Source organism: Oryx dammah, unplaced genomic scaffold, assembly GCF_014754425.2.
Source record: "Oryx dammah isolate SB20612 unplaced genomic scaffold, SCBI_Odam_1.1 HiC_scaffold_6, whole genome shotgun sequence".
NCBI classification, from domain to species: domain Eukaryota; kingdom Metazoa; phylum Chordata; class Mammalia; order Artiodactyla; family Bovidae; genus Oryx; species Oryx dammah.
In genome coordinates, this window is record NW_024070190.1 from 20,694,557 (window position 1) to 20,709,893 (window position 15,337).

Sequence of the window (15,337 nt, forward strand, 5' to 3'; positions counted from 1 at the left end):
CTCTGCACATGCCCTGATTCCTCAAGCTCAGTACTCCTCACCCCAAACAACAACATCACCATCCACACTGTGCGTAAGTCATGAACACAGCTTTCCCTCCAGCCCTACATCAACCTATTACCACTTTGAGATTTTTTACCTCATTGATTTTCCACCTTTGATCTTACCGTTCCAAACGCTCCCTGCATGTGCTCTTAGAGGGAGATAACCAAACACAAATCTGATCCACTTACCACCCTGCTTAAAACTTTTTGATGACTCCCATTTCCAAGCATTTTATCACAGCTTCAAACAGTCCATGTCATCTGGTTTTCAGAAAATTCCAGCTTTTCTCCTTCCACTCCCCATCTTGCATACTAAGCTCCAACTAGACCAAAGGCATGTAGCACCCCACACACTGCATGTCACATCTGCACCCGCGGATCCTCCGAGCCCTCGCAGATGGCGTACGTCACCTTTTCCGTGTTCCCTTAGCAACCCTAGCACACTGACATCTGAGATTTCACCACATATTATAGCTGGGGAAATTCTTTACGTTCTGGCTCCCCCGCCAGCATGTGAACTCCTTGCAGGCAAGGCTGCGTCTTAGCCTTCTCTGTATGCCGGGCGCCTTCCCAGCTCCTGGCCTATGCTGCGTGTTGCGTTAAGGGTGGCTGAACTGAACTGAACTGACTGTCTGAGTTGGCCACTCTGCTGCTCATTCTCAGAACTCTCCACATCTGGCCTACATCAAACCTTCCTGCCACTGTCTCTTCAAAGGCAGGAACATTCCTTCCAGATGAAAGTCTTCTAGCCCACTGTCACACACTCTCTTTCTAACTCGCTACATGAGTTGCCACTTCACTCATATGGTCCCATAAATGGAAGTTATTTTCTGGTTTTAGATAAAAGTCACCCAACACCCAAAAGTCATCCAAAACTATTTTTGTGTGATGAAAGTGGCACTCAGTGGGGTTTTGGACATTTGAGTGACAGTCAGTGCTCTGAGGCTAGTGCTGAATGGAGAACAGGTATGTCTGGCGAGGGCTTCTTCCCCCTCATTCACACAGTGACCAGTGGGAAAAGCTGGCACCACGGCCATACTGTCCCACGTGTCAAAAACTTTCTTTGTCTAACATTTATCCAGCATCATTACAAGCATGATGGTGACATGCTTGCTTGTCAGAGTGGATGGGAGAAAGCACAGAGGTTGATAAGATGATGGATTGGGAGGTGAGGGAAAAAGGAGAATAGAAAACAGGCTGCATCCATCTCATCTCAGGATGAAGCCAGGACAAGGAGGCCCTGAAGGAAAATACAGGCCTGAAATTCAGGTTCCGACCTGCTGCCCAGGCGCTCTTAGCTGTTGGATTCCTCACTGGCCAGACTTATCTCGCTTGAACTTGCTCACTCCTCACTTCCTCTCAGCTAGCTCTTGTCAAATAAGCACTCTCCCATAAAGCTTTCACTTTCGTCTGCTCTGTTACAAATGGTCCTACAGGCAGAAGAGCCGCAGCAATGAAGAGTTGCTCTCGGCCCCAAATCTTGCATGGCGCCAGGTCTCTGCTTCAGGAGCCTGGCACATTCAGCTCTCCCTGCACGGGCCGCCCTGCACTCTCTCTGACTCAATAAATTTTAGAGAAAGATGAGGACCTGCCCAGCTCTGCGCTCCCAACCTCGGAGAGATCACAGAAAAGAAGGGATGCTTGCATTTAAAACAGTCAGCAACCAGTGGATGCTTCCTAGCTGGAGGAAAGTACTGACATTCAGTAACTCAGCAACCACTCATTCGTCAAGAACAGAGCACACGGTCTGCTCCATGGGGAGTGTGAAATGATTTCTTTCACACTATTCCTTATTGGAGCATTCCCAACTGACAGCAATCACTCACCCTCCCAGAGAGACAGGCTCAGACAAACAACAAAAGACAGAGAATATGCAGGATTGTACAGGGACACACAAGCACACAGATGCACACACAAAAATTCACAAACACCCAGGGAACACACATTCAGACACCCGCTCACAGAGACGTTTAGATGTGCCCAGAAACAAACCAGCATTCATCACTTGGACCTTCACAGCCTCAGACCATGGACGTTCAGTTCAAGACCCAAGCACACTCAGATGCCTGGGCACCTACAGTCACACCACACTCAGGCAAATGAATGGAGCCCAGAGAAAGATACACATGCTTGAAGAATAAGAGAAGAACATGCAGAAATATACTTTATACCTCAACCTCTGACACAGGGGCAGAGGCAACGAAAGGATGTTTAGGAAGGAAGTAACATGCCAACTGTGTGGCTTGGTGGTTAACTGTGGATAGCAGAGGGTAGGTTGATGGGCGAAAACAGTGCTGGAGGTTAAGGGGTAAGAAGAGTTGTTATCATACTAGTTGGAGTGAGAAGTGAACAGGAACTGCAAAGGGATTTAGAGACATTTTAAAGGTCATACTGAATTAAATTAGAGATAATCCAGAGAAACTAGGCCTCTTGGGATTCTGGCTTGGGCAATGGTGTATCCCTCACCGCAATGGGCAATACTGGGGAAGGAGCTTGGAGGATGGCCAGAATGACCTCTTAAGCTATATAAATTTAAAAAGACCCTGATGCTGAGAGAAGGGGGAAGAAGGGGACCACAGAGGATGAGATGGCTGGAAGGCATCACCAACTCAATAGACGTGAGTTTGAGCAAACTCCAGGAGATGGTGAGGGACAGGGAAGTCTGGCGTGCTGCAGTCCATGGAGTCTCAAAGAGTTGGACACGACTTAGTGACTGAACAACTGAGAGTATCCTGAGTACCTGTCCCTGGGAACATGACCAAGACGTGGGGAGCCTACAGCCTGAACCCCAGTGGGCTTTCAGACTCTGGTCCCAGGTGTTTCGTCTGTCAGAACAAGATGAACACATAGAGTTCAGATCACAGGGAAAGCAGGAGCCAGACCAGAGGCTAGAGGAGCCTGGAAACCTCGTGGGCATGACTCAGCTTTCCAGCCCACAATGCTCCTGACGCATCATTTTCTGACTTCCCAAATATCTGGGCTGCCATTAACTACTATGCCCTGGAGAAGGGAATGGCAGCCCACTCCAGTATTTTTGCCTGGGAAATCCCATGAACAGAGGAGCCTGGCAGGCTACAGTCCATAGGGTTGCAAAGAGTCAAACATGACTGACGTGACTTAGCATAGCCACAACCTAACTGCTATGATCTGACAGCATGACCCCAAATTTCCCTTTGGATTCAGCCCTCCCTGGATTCAAAAAGACACTTTTGGAAGTGAAGGTCACCTTCTTCCTTAGCTCTTCCCCCAGGGTTCTCTGCTTTGGGCAAGAAATTGACATGTGCCACGGGGTCCTGTTTCTGTAATCATTTTTTATCCTTAAAATTGTAATAATTTAAAAATAAAGAGGCACCTGAGGAAGGGCTTAATAAGTACCTAAGTGCCACCTGCCAGTGTTTATGGCCCCAAGAGAACAACGGCGAACACTCTAGAGAAGGCGCACTGCGTCCGGGGCTAGCTGCGATAAGCACGGTTGAAGGAGGGCCTCGCGAAGGGCAGTTAAGCTGCCTGCAGTTTTAGCATTAAATCTTTCCTGTGAAGGATGAGAGGGAAATTGTTCTCTCAAAGGCCTAATGCCTGGGAACTGGTGTGACTTTGACAGAAACCAGGTCCCAGCAGAGGAAAACCTGGAGAAGTTCTGAGAGCTTCGGATGAGCTCTTCCCAGGAGAATCAGGCTTCTGTTCAGCATCTTCACTCCCACTGCCCCACCTCCAGGTCCCCTGAGCTGGAGCACACAGTGTTCCTAGCACACAGAGGGTAACAGAGACTGAGGCCCTCAAGATGCCAGCCCTGTGGACGGCAAATCCCCAGTTCTGCTTTCAGCCCCCAGTACACCAAGCAAGATCACTCAGACGGCCAATGGGAAGGGAAAAAGGAGGGAGAAAGTAAGCCCAAAGATAACGCTGTAATGCTCTGGGGAATGAGCGGTTGTGTTCTCCCTTCCACTTGCTTAGTTCAACAGACCACTAATAAATGACAGCAGTGCGCCAGACGGAAGAGACAGCAGGAAAGGCTCCCAGTCTGCTGGTTCAGACAAGCTTGCAAACTGACACTTTAGAAGACTGTGGCGAGTACTAGAGACGATATGCACGAGGAGCTCAAGGAGATTGCTGGGAAAATAGTCATCACCTCTGTATTTGTGTGTCCTGGGGGAGAAGGTTGGTATACAGAAGACTTCATGGAAGCAGAAGGGAGTCCAGGCAGGAGGAGGAACATGTTGAAAGCACAGGTGGGGAGGTGCCTGCCAAGGGGTCTGAACATCTGGGGTATCTAACTGCTAAGAGCCGATCATGACTAGAAACTGTGCTTCACTAACTCTACAGGCAGTTTTGAGAGAAGCTGCCATAGTCTTTCCTGGCGCTTCCCACCTAGACCACACTGAGCCACTGAATCACCTTCCTAGGATATTTGGCTTGGAGTGGAGAGGATCCATTCCTCTTTGGTGGCTGAAGCAATTCGATAAAAAGAGCAGCAAAGAGTCAGTTCCAAGAGGAGGGCAGCGGTAAGCGATGCAGAAGCCTGCCAACGTTTAGGTTTAGGTACTGGTGCAGCGGTTCCTGAGGTCAGCTACAGCCCTGACCTGCCGCAAGGCTTGGCCATTCCAGCAGATGTCACAGGATCCTTTTCCTAAAATCCCCTTCGACAGACTAAGCTCCATCTGGGTTTATTCACTTGTATCCAAGAATACTTGAATAACAAGATGTGTGGGAGTAGGGGAGACTGAAAAGAAGCTGAGGACAAGAGTGTGAAGGCTCCTGAATGCCACTTGAAGCATAGCCATTAACCTTCAAAAGACAACTCAGTGCACATCTCATAGCCACACAGACGTAGGCATGACTACATAGTCTATAGAGCCTAGACTGAAACAGGGTGAGACCAGGCAGGTGGGTCACGGGAGAGGTTCTCAGCAACTTAGTGGGGCACAGTTGGGACAGACTTTAAGGCAACTGTGTGGGATAAAGAGAAGAGGGAAGATTCTAGAGATGTTTCTGAGGAAGAAATCAAAGGGTCAGGTGGAAGATGAAGAGGCAGCAGGTTCAGGAACAGTGTCATGAGAACCAAGGAATAAGGTAATTTTAAGGAAAAAAAATGATACTCAACAATACCCTCACCACCACCGAGAGACCAAGGGACCAAGAGACCAAACAAAGTAAATATCAGAAAATGATGTTTAGGGTTGGTAATTCAGAAGCTCGTGACTATACAGCAATGAATTAAGTGGGAAATGTGAAGAAAGAAGTTGGGGAAATGATTATTCAGCTTTTTAAGTCCACCAAAAATCAACCAGTAGTATTTCCATCAGATAACTCGAGGCTAAATGTTGCCAGGATAATTCAACTTGATAGAAGTAAAATTATTCCATTTTTTGACAGCATCTTTATGTCTCCTACTTCTATTTTGTTTTAAATAAGTTAAACAATTTATTTCATTCAAAGAAAAACGTGCTTTTTCCCTCATTAGTCATAACAACTTTAAGCTAATAACTCTTCTCTATGTATATATTTATTGTCTTTATTTTTGAGTAGTTAATACATATACATGACTTCTCTAAAAACTCATAGACCATAGAATAGTATACAGCAAAAAGTCCATCTCCTTCTCTGGCCCATTCTCCCACTGGAAACAGTTATCAACTGGGACTTTCCTGGAGTCTGGTGGCTAAGACTTCGCACTTCCAAAGCAGCAGGCATGGGATCAATCCCCGGTCAGGAAACTAAGTTTTCCACATGCAGAAAAGGGAAAAAAAAAAAAAAGTTACCAATCTCTTGCCAATCTACCCAGAAGAAGTCCACGTAGACCCAGTCACAGAGGTATACTCCTTCCTCTCTGACATCTGTGTACAGAGGTATATCCCTTCCTTTCTGACATCTGTGTGCACTCTTTCAGGCCCTGCTTTTTCCCTCATTCTGTCTCTGTGCCTATCAGACCGATTCTCATTTTGGAATGGTCTCATGGTATTTCCTTGGATCGATTTACTGTATTTTATCTCATCAGACCCCTATGGGGAAACTTTAGGCTTATTTTCACTATTTTCCTAGCATAATTAGGGCTGTAGTAAATGTTCTGTCTTTGTGTGTATCTGTAGGACCAGTTCCTATAATTGAAACTACTAAATTGGAGGAAATGCATATTTAAATGTTTGATAAGTTTTCTCAAGCCAGCCTCTTACGTTCCCATCAATGTGTAAGAAAGTGACAGTCACGTTGCACCCTCGCCCAGCAGGCTTTTATTCTGCTCTTTGTGTGTTTTGCTCATCAATCCAGGAGGTGAGGGTTACCTCAGATCTGGGCTAATCCAGGAATGCTCGAGACAATAACCTCAAAGTTCCGTGTCTTCAGAAAGTACAAAGCAAAGGTGGAATGTTGCAGTCTGGGACTATTCTTAGACTAAGGGAACTGTGAAGGGGCATGCAGGCCTCAGGCCATCATGAGTTTAGGCATAAAAGAGAGTGCTGGGTGGCCCACACATACCTTGGTACTTGCCCACTTAAGAAGTTGCTTGGTCTTCCAAGATGAAGATACTGTGTAGCTGTATTACTTGTCCTTACATCCCTTTGGAAAGCTAAGTAACTTCAGTATTAGTTTAAAGCCTATTGGACTTCCCTGTGGTCCAATGGTTAAGGATCCGCCTGCCAATGCAGCAGACACGAGTTTGATCCCTAAGTCCGGAAGATTCCCTATGCTGAGAGGCAACAAAGCCCATGGGCTACAACTACTGGGCCCCTGCTCCACAACAAGAGAAGAACTGCAATGAGAAGCTGCGCGCTGCAGCTAGAGAGCAGCCTCCACTCGCTGCAACCAAAGGACGCCCATGGGCAGCAACGAAGACCCAGCGTGGCCAGAAACAAAACAAACAAAACAAGTTTTTAAAAAATAACAATAATATTTAAAAAGAAGGCCTATTATAATTCATTAATAGGTGCAGGTGTGCATCTCATTGGTTTATTTGCATATATTTATTATAAGTCAAGTTGAGCATTTTTCCTTGATCCATTTTTATGAAATATCATGTTCTTTGCCCACTAGGGAGGTGATGTTTATTTTCTTTTTGATTTAGAAATACTCTTTATACATTACAGGATATGTCTTTTATCATATATGCTGCTGCTTTTTTTCCCAGTTTTTTATTTGTAGTCTGACCATGTTTACAGTGTTTCTTACCACAAAGAATCATTTCATTTCTATAGTCATATGTGTCCACTTCTCTCTTAAGACTTTAGGATTTTGTAAAACCCTTTCAAATGTCTCTTTTATTTTAAGATTATAAAAGCTTTCTTTCAGGTTTCTTTCTAATTCTTTATTTTTTCTAATTCTTTCTAATTCTTTATTCTTTATTTATTTTTAAGTATTCAATATATCTAGAATTCCTATTTTAGCATAAGGAATGATGTATAAATGCAACTTCACTTTTTTCAGATTATTACCTAAGTCAGTTCCCTGATAATAAAAGCTTCCATACTCTACTGCAAGGCACTGTTATAAGCTCTTTTTCAGAGTTAGCAATATTAGACTCTCAAAATGCTTAAAATTTCTTTCAGCAATATAGAACAGATTATGCCAGTAGAAAGCTTGAGACATCTAATGCTCTATTTCACCTTTTTATTAACTGTTCCTAAAACACACAATATAAAAGGACTTGTAAAATTTCAGCAGGAATTGAAATCACAGTTTAGGTAAACATCTGCCAAAAGATGGTCCACTCGTCAAAAAAAGATAAATAAAAGCATGTGTCCACCCGTCCACACACATTGCATACTTCCTCCTCCAAAAAAAAGATGCTTTTGCTGACCAGATGGGGAGGCACCAGAAAGGGAAGGAGCAACTGAGGTGACCAGAATCAACAGGGTCCCTCTCTGTGTTTGTGGCATTTTTTTCCCAGAGAGTTCTAAACAATTCAGCTCAACAACGCCAACTCTCAGCATATAAAGCAGAGGTGTATGTGGGTTTGGTGTCAAATTCTCTACCATGGTAAATCCTCAGCAGTGGACACTGGCTGGGCTTTAAAGAGCTCAGCAGATAGAACACAGATGGGCAACAGGATGAGGAAGGGTGAATATGAGGTCTTAACTCCTGTTTTTTAGAAACGAAGCTAAATTATCCAGGAAAGAAAAACATTTTCCTTGCGGTAAATATCAAAGAAATGGAACCGAGAGAGTCTTTCCTGGCTCCATAGATTTACACTAAATAATTAATTGCTAAACCCCAGCAAACGTGGCTGTGCATGTCAGTCATTCCATAGCTTAGGATCTGAGATGCTGATTCTAACGGCAACAAAATACATGTGAAAGAGTTTGAGCAAATTGATTCCACTAGCTAAGGAAGGAACAGCAGTGTTGGATAGACCTCTTATCTTCCAAGTAATCCAGGGAGACATCATATGCCAAAAATACGGTATTCATCTGCCAATGGACATCCAGGTTGCTTTCATGTCCTAGCTATTGCAAACAGTGCTGGAATGAACATCGGGGTACATGTGTCTCTTTCAAAACTGGTTTCCTCGGTGTGTATGCCCTGGGACAACCCAGAGGGATGGGATGGGAGGGCAGTTCAGGATGGGGGAAAACGTATACCCATGGCTGATTCATGTCAACGTATGGCAAAAACCACTACAATATTGTAAAGTAATTAGCCTTCAATTAAAATAAATAAATTTTTTTTAAGTATGGTATTGGTCAGGGTTCTCAGTTGCACTAAGTGGAAAGCAATTGTGATTACCTTAAGCTAAACAAGGAACTTAGATATAACAGATGGCTATGGGATAAGGATTGACAAGAAGCAGAAACCAAGAAGTTCAGAGTCCTAAAGAGTGGAATGCATTGGTCAGGCTCTTCTTTAACTAAACAAACTGTCTCTGGCTGATTTCAGTGAAAATAAAATTGATGGCATCTTTGAGAGCCCCAGAATTGACAGAAAGACTGGAGAATCAGGATTAGAAAATGATCAGGATCAAGGAAAAGAGGCATCACCAGAAACACAGGAACTCCTCCCACAGGGATGGCATACCTGCCTCAGAGGCTAAATACTATCAACATGTGAGAACTGTCACAGCTCCAGCTGACCATAACCCAGATCCCGCTCCTGCACCATCACTTCCACTGCCTAGAAACTGGCCATGGCTCTCAACACTGCTGAGAACAGTGAATTCTCTACTGGCCCAAGTTTTCTTGGTATCAAGAGCTTCAGAATCCCAGGTAATTCCATCTCATCAGCCAAGTCACATGCCCAGCTCCTGGCTTGCTACAGGGGCTGCGACTTCATACCTGGTGTTTTAGCTTCCATGGTGATGGACTGACTCAAGGGCCACCAACAAGACGATAGTCCGGTCAGTGAAAAAAATGACAAACAACCATTCAGTGGACAACCTAAAATGAAAGTTCTGAGCTGGATATCATTGCCGATCCTGCTGAACATCAATGTTGTAACTCCTAGACACCATTCCTATTGCTCCTGCCTCTGTAAATGAATTGGAGGAGGAAATGGCAACCCACTCCAATATCCTTGCCTGGAGAATCCCATAGACAGAGGAGCCTGGTGGGCTGCAATCCATGGGGTCACAGAGAGTCAGACATGACAGCGATTGAGCATACAGGCACACTGTAAGTGAACTGGAACCATGTCCTGGCTGCCAGAGGAAGAGACAGGGGAAGCATCTGGACCCCCAGACTTCCAAAACAAAAGGCAAGCAATAAAGTTTTATTAAAAAGAGGACATAGCCACCAAGGTTCAGGGAGAAATTTTTTTAACGTTTTATAAAAATGTTTTTTTTTGTTTTTTAATGAAATGCTTTGGTTTTACATTTAAATTAAGGTAAGCATGGAGTCTATAAACCAAAAGATAAAGAGAAAAGGGGCCTAGTTTAGGGATGAGTATAAAAGGATTAATACATCATATTTGAATTTAGTATCCCTTTAGAGATTGTGGAAGAAAAAGCCAATAAAGAAAAGAAAAGTCACAAAATCTTTCCCTTAGTGCAAAGAAGAGCAAAGAAATAAAAAGATAGAAAATATAGATGCTATGAAATGAAGATACATATAGACATATGCAATACACTGGAAAGAAACCATATGACATTGAAAATAAGCACTCATCAGAGATATAATAAAAGAAAACTTTTCTGAAAAAAAGCAATACCTTCTGAGGATTCAGATTAAAGTTGTTCTCCAAGAGCCAAACATAATTAACAAAAAGGAATAACACATACATATATCCTAGCAACTTTACAAATGACAAGAACAAAGAATTCTGTGAAAATGAAGACGGAGAAAAACTGATGGCACACGAAAGGAATAAAATATCAAAGTAGACTCAGACTTTTACTTCACTCACACCAGATGACTCCCATCCTTGGCAGAAAATTTGTATTGGAGCCAATCTCAATAAAAATCATTCTAAGAAATTCCAAAGTAAAGAGACTAAAATATAAAATATTGGTAATTTGCAATGAAATCCCACACATATAAATTAGTCTAAATATCTGTTGTAAAAATGGTAAAAAAAAAATAAGACAAATGCCAATGTTTATTCAAAAAGAGGATATAAAAAATAACTAAATAATTATTACCTTAAATTTTTAAAAAACATGAAACTTAAGGGAAAGTCAACATGTGTTTTCCTATGCTAAAGTTGAAGAAAAGAAGAGATATCTACTTCTATTGTTTATCACCATTCTGACTTTAAAAGAAAAAAGTTTATATGCCAAAAACATAGCATTAAACATAATATGTGGTGAGGGGCCGGGGAAGGTGATGGCACCCCACTCCAGTACTCTTGGCTGGAAAAATCCCATGGACAGAGGAGCCTGGTAGGCTGCAGTCCATGGGGTTGCAAAGAGTCAGACACGACTGAGCGACTTCCCTTTCACTTTTCACTTTCATGCATTGGAGAAGGAAATGGCAACCCATTCCAGTGTTCTTGCCTGGAGAATCCCAGGGATTGGGGAGCCTGGTGGGCTGCCGTCTGTGGGGTCGCACAGAGTTGGACACGCCTGAAGCGACTCAGCAGCAGCAGCAGCAGTGGTGAGGGGCAACAAAGCAGACTGGGAAGACTAAGTCTGGACCATCCATGATGTCACATTTGAAGAACACAGGCTTAAGAAGGCTTGAATATACTTACCTGCCTCTTAAAATCTCTGTGACACTGATCCAACAGCCAGGTAATTTATTCATGTATCGTATGTCAATAATTAGTTTTAATGGCTGCTATAGTCAAAAAAGTACTTACAAAAGCCCACAGAACTACATAAAAGGACCGCACTGATGGCTGCATTCTCTGAATTTACTGTGAAAAGGGGTTTTTTGCTAAAATTCTGTTAGTAAATTTTCATCATTCCAGCTGTCAATCAGTTATTCATGCCAAATAATTGGAAAGCAGTCTGACTTTTTTTTTTTTACCAAATAAGCTCAACAACAATAAAATTATTTGAACAGTTTATAAAGCAAGCTAGACTTTTCTTTAATTCCAGTGTTTCTGGGTGTGCATATGTGAGAGATATTATAAGTGACATATATTGTTCTCAACAGCAAAATCATGTAAGCATAAAACATTCAAGAGATCTGTTTTCAAAATACTCTTGCCTTAACACAAGTTTCTGTCAAAAAGTAGTTTCTCACTTGTTAAAACATCATTTCTATCTTGAGGGGAAGCATGAAATGGGTAGTCTCTTCAAAAAAGTCCACTTGGTCACCAAAGGGGAAAAAGTTATCAAATTTGGGACGTTTATCTTTCTGCATGAGAAAAACGTGTTTTACTTTATCTTGAAATTTGATGAACCTTGGAAACCTTTTACCATGAGATAATCAACTCTCCTCAGTAAGGTACAAGTAATACCTATGATCACAGCCCTTCACTACTGAATATCACAGATTGTCCCTCTTTAAAAAAAAATCACTAATAGTTCTGGCTTCAACTAGATACATTCCCTAGCCTATGATGGAGACAGTAGATAAACTTCACGTGTAATACAATCCGTGACTCACCCTAGGACACATTTTATTCCAGCAGAAGCAGCTGCTCCGTCTGTAACTACACTTACTCTGTTTTCCACTCTCCTACTTTCCATAAAACATCAGGTTTTTAAAAAACTGTTATTGAAGAAGTAATGTACTGTTGGAAAACTATTTTCTCTAGTACCTTTAGAGTGTTCAGGGGCTCAAGACACAAACACACACACACATACAAAATGTGCATTTGTGCATTTAAATACTAAAAGACCATCTAGTCCACACTCTTAGCTGAAGTTTCTTAGAGACATCTGTACTTTTATCCAGTTAAATACAGAAACCCTCCCATACTGAAGAATTTGTTCTAAAATTTGTCTTTTCAAATATATAACAATGCATTTTCCCTATCTTCAAATACTCTTTGCTAAATAAGGATTATACTTTAAGGTTGTCATGAGGTGATTTTCTGGGTCTCATTTCAGTGATTTTTATCATGAAAGGGAGAACAGGTGCATTTCCTATGATGTGTGGCTTTTTGTCATTTACTATACAAAAAGAAATCTCAAAACAAGTTTTATATTTTTAATACATTTGGGTTGAATATCATATGACTTAAATATGGCTGAGAAAAATGCAGATGCTTGTTCTCGTGTTTTGAACACTTAGTTTTGAATGCCTTGTGAGGGCTTTACGTTACCTGTGCAGTACATACTTAAGCACACTTAGGTGAGACTTGATTACATCATCACTGCTTTTACCTCTTAGGGTGGGGAAGGCTTATATTAATACCAGGAGTAGAAGTGCTACTCTACCATTTGCAGGGGGCAGGGTGAGGTGGTGTCTCGCTGTTTGTTTGTCTTTGTTTTCATTATTAGAATATTCTATAGAGTCATTTTTCACAAATCTTTATAACCCACTTTTCCACTTAGGGAGAATTAATTTTGCTAAAACTAGAAAATTATCTTTAAATCTACCAAGCTGGGAACAGGTAAACTTACAATGCATCACAATATGTTAAAGACTAATAAAAGTATAATTGAAATATTATTGATCCTCCTGTTTGGAAATGTGCACCAGTCTTTTAGAAAAACTTAATATAACACATGGCACGTAACTTTCTGGCATCAGTCATCTCTGGCCATAATAAAGCTGCATAATAAACAGCCACAAAACCTTAAAGACATAGGATAATAAACACTTATTTGACTCAGAAATCTGAAAAGACCCATTGATTTGCAGCTGGGCTCACTCATACCTCTGAGGTCAGCTGCAGCCCAGCTAGGAGGCTCTGCTGATCTTGGCTGGGCTGGCTCCCATGTCTGAGAGTTGGCTGACTGTCAACTGGTCTGGCAAGGCCTCTGATAGTATTGTTGGAGCAGTGAGGCTCTCTACTACCTCTCATCTTCCAGCAGACGAGCCTAAGTAAATCCTCACGGCAATGACAGAGGCAAAATTGAGCAAACCCAATCCGGTAAGCACTTTTCAAGCCTTTGTGTACATCATGTTTGCTCCCATCCCATTGGGCAAAGTAAGTCACACAGCTGAGCTCTGGGTCAGAGTGAGAGAGGAGAGAGTACCAAAAGTATGGATGCAGGGAAGGGAAAAGAGTTGGGCTATCATTATAATCAATCTACTGGAATCAGAGTGACCATATCAAGCAGACAGCAAATACAAATACAACTTAATTTGTTTTATTAAAATAAAAATAAATAAACATTTTATTATTTACTTTCTAAAACCTGTATATCTTCTGAAATATATACCAACCACTGTTGATATTATTGGCTCTCAAGGGTCTAAACAATTTGAATGATTAAGTAAATACATTGATTTATTTTTTGCCCTACTGAGAAAATCCCCTGGAGAAAGAAATGGCAACCCACTCCAGTACTCTTGCCTGGAAAATTCCACAGACAGAGGAGCCTGGTAGGCTACAGCCCATAGGGTCGCAAAGAGTTGGACAGAACTGAGCGACTTCATGTTAATATCACAAATTAAATTTCAATAAATATTAAAAAGCAAAAACATATAAGGTATACCCTTGCCACAAAGGAAGGAAACAAAAAATGAAGGGCATTCCTTCTAAAAACAAAAAGGAAAGAATACTTGATCATATGAAAAATAGCTTTTCAAAATAATTATATGGTGTCAAAAAGAAATAAAAATCCCAATTATAAACTATTTTTAAATACAACATAATGGAAAAATATCACTGTATATGAATACATGTGTGATGTGGCCAAGTCTGTAATTTAACTGCAAAGTAATAAAAGTATATGAACTATATGACTTAAGAAATCAGAGGGGAAAAGCACATCTTAAAAATGAAAAAAAATAGTAAAGATAACAACAAAATAAATATTTATAAAACAGAAAATAATACAACTAACCAAAAAATTTATAGGCTGAATTTTAGAAAGAAATAAAAATATCCAATAAAAAGAGAAAGATAGCTTACATGTATAATATAAGAAAAGGATAAAGAAAGAAAGGTAGGGGACTTTTTTAAAATAGAGAGTTACATTTTTAAAAGTCCATGCATATGGATTTCGAAATCTTAAAGGAATGGGAAACTTTCAAAAGCAAATATAAATCATCAAAACTGACCCAAGACGAAAGGAGAAATTTGAAAAGTTTCACACACAGAGAAAAACTATATATCAATTGCAAATATAAATGCAATTATCTGTGAAATTGAATCCACTCAAATAAATATACAACATAACTCGTCCATGAATTCAAGGGTTGTTTAATACTTGCAAATCCATTAAAATACTATGGTACATTAATAAGTTATAAAAAGATAAACTACACTATACCTGGACAGAAGCAGAAAAAAATGTGTGATTAAATAAAGATCTCATTTATATGGTGAGAAAAAACTCTTATAAAAATTAAAAATTAAAGCTTATTTCTTTAATGTGACAAAAATTATATCTGCTAAGCTAAGAACAGATACATTTCTTTATGATTCAACTGAGAGGCATTCCCATCAAATTCAGGAGGAGGAAAAGAATTCCTGCCATGCCCACCATTATTTTGTCACTGTCTGGGAATTTCTAATCTGTACGATAAGAGAAACCAAAAAACAAGAAAATGAAGTAGCATAGATAAAGATATATGCATAATATACATATTACATACAAGCTACATAGGAATATATAAAATTCATTCTTTTCAAAGATCAGCAAGAACCTATTAGAACCAGTAAGAGAGCCCATTAAAGTAAATAATTACAATATGCTGCTGAGTCGCTTCAGTCGTGTCCAACTCTGTGTGACCCCATTAGATGGCAGCCCACCAGGCTCCCACGTCCCTGGGATTCTCCAGGCAAGAATACTGGAATGGGTTGCC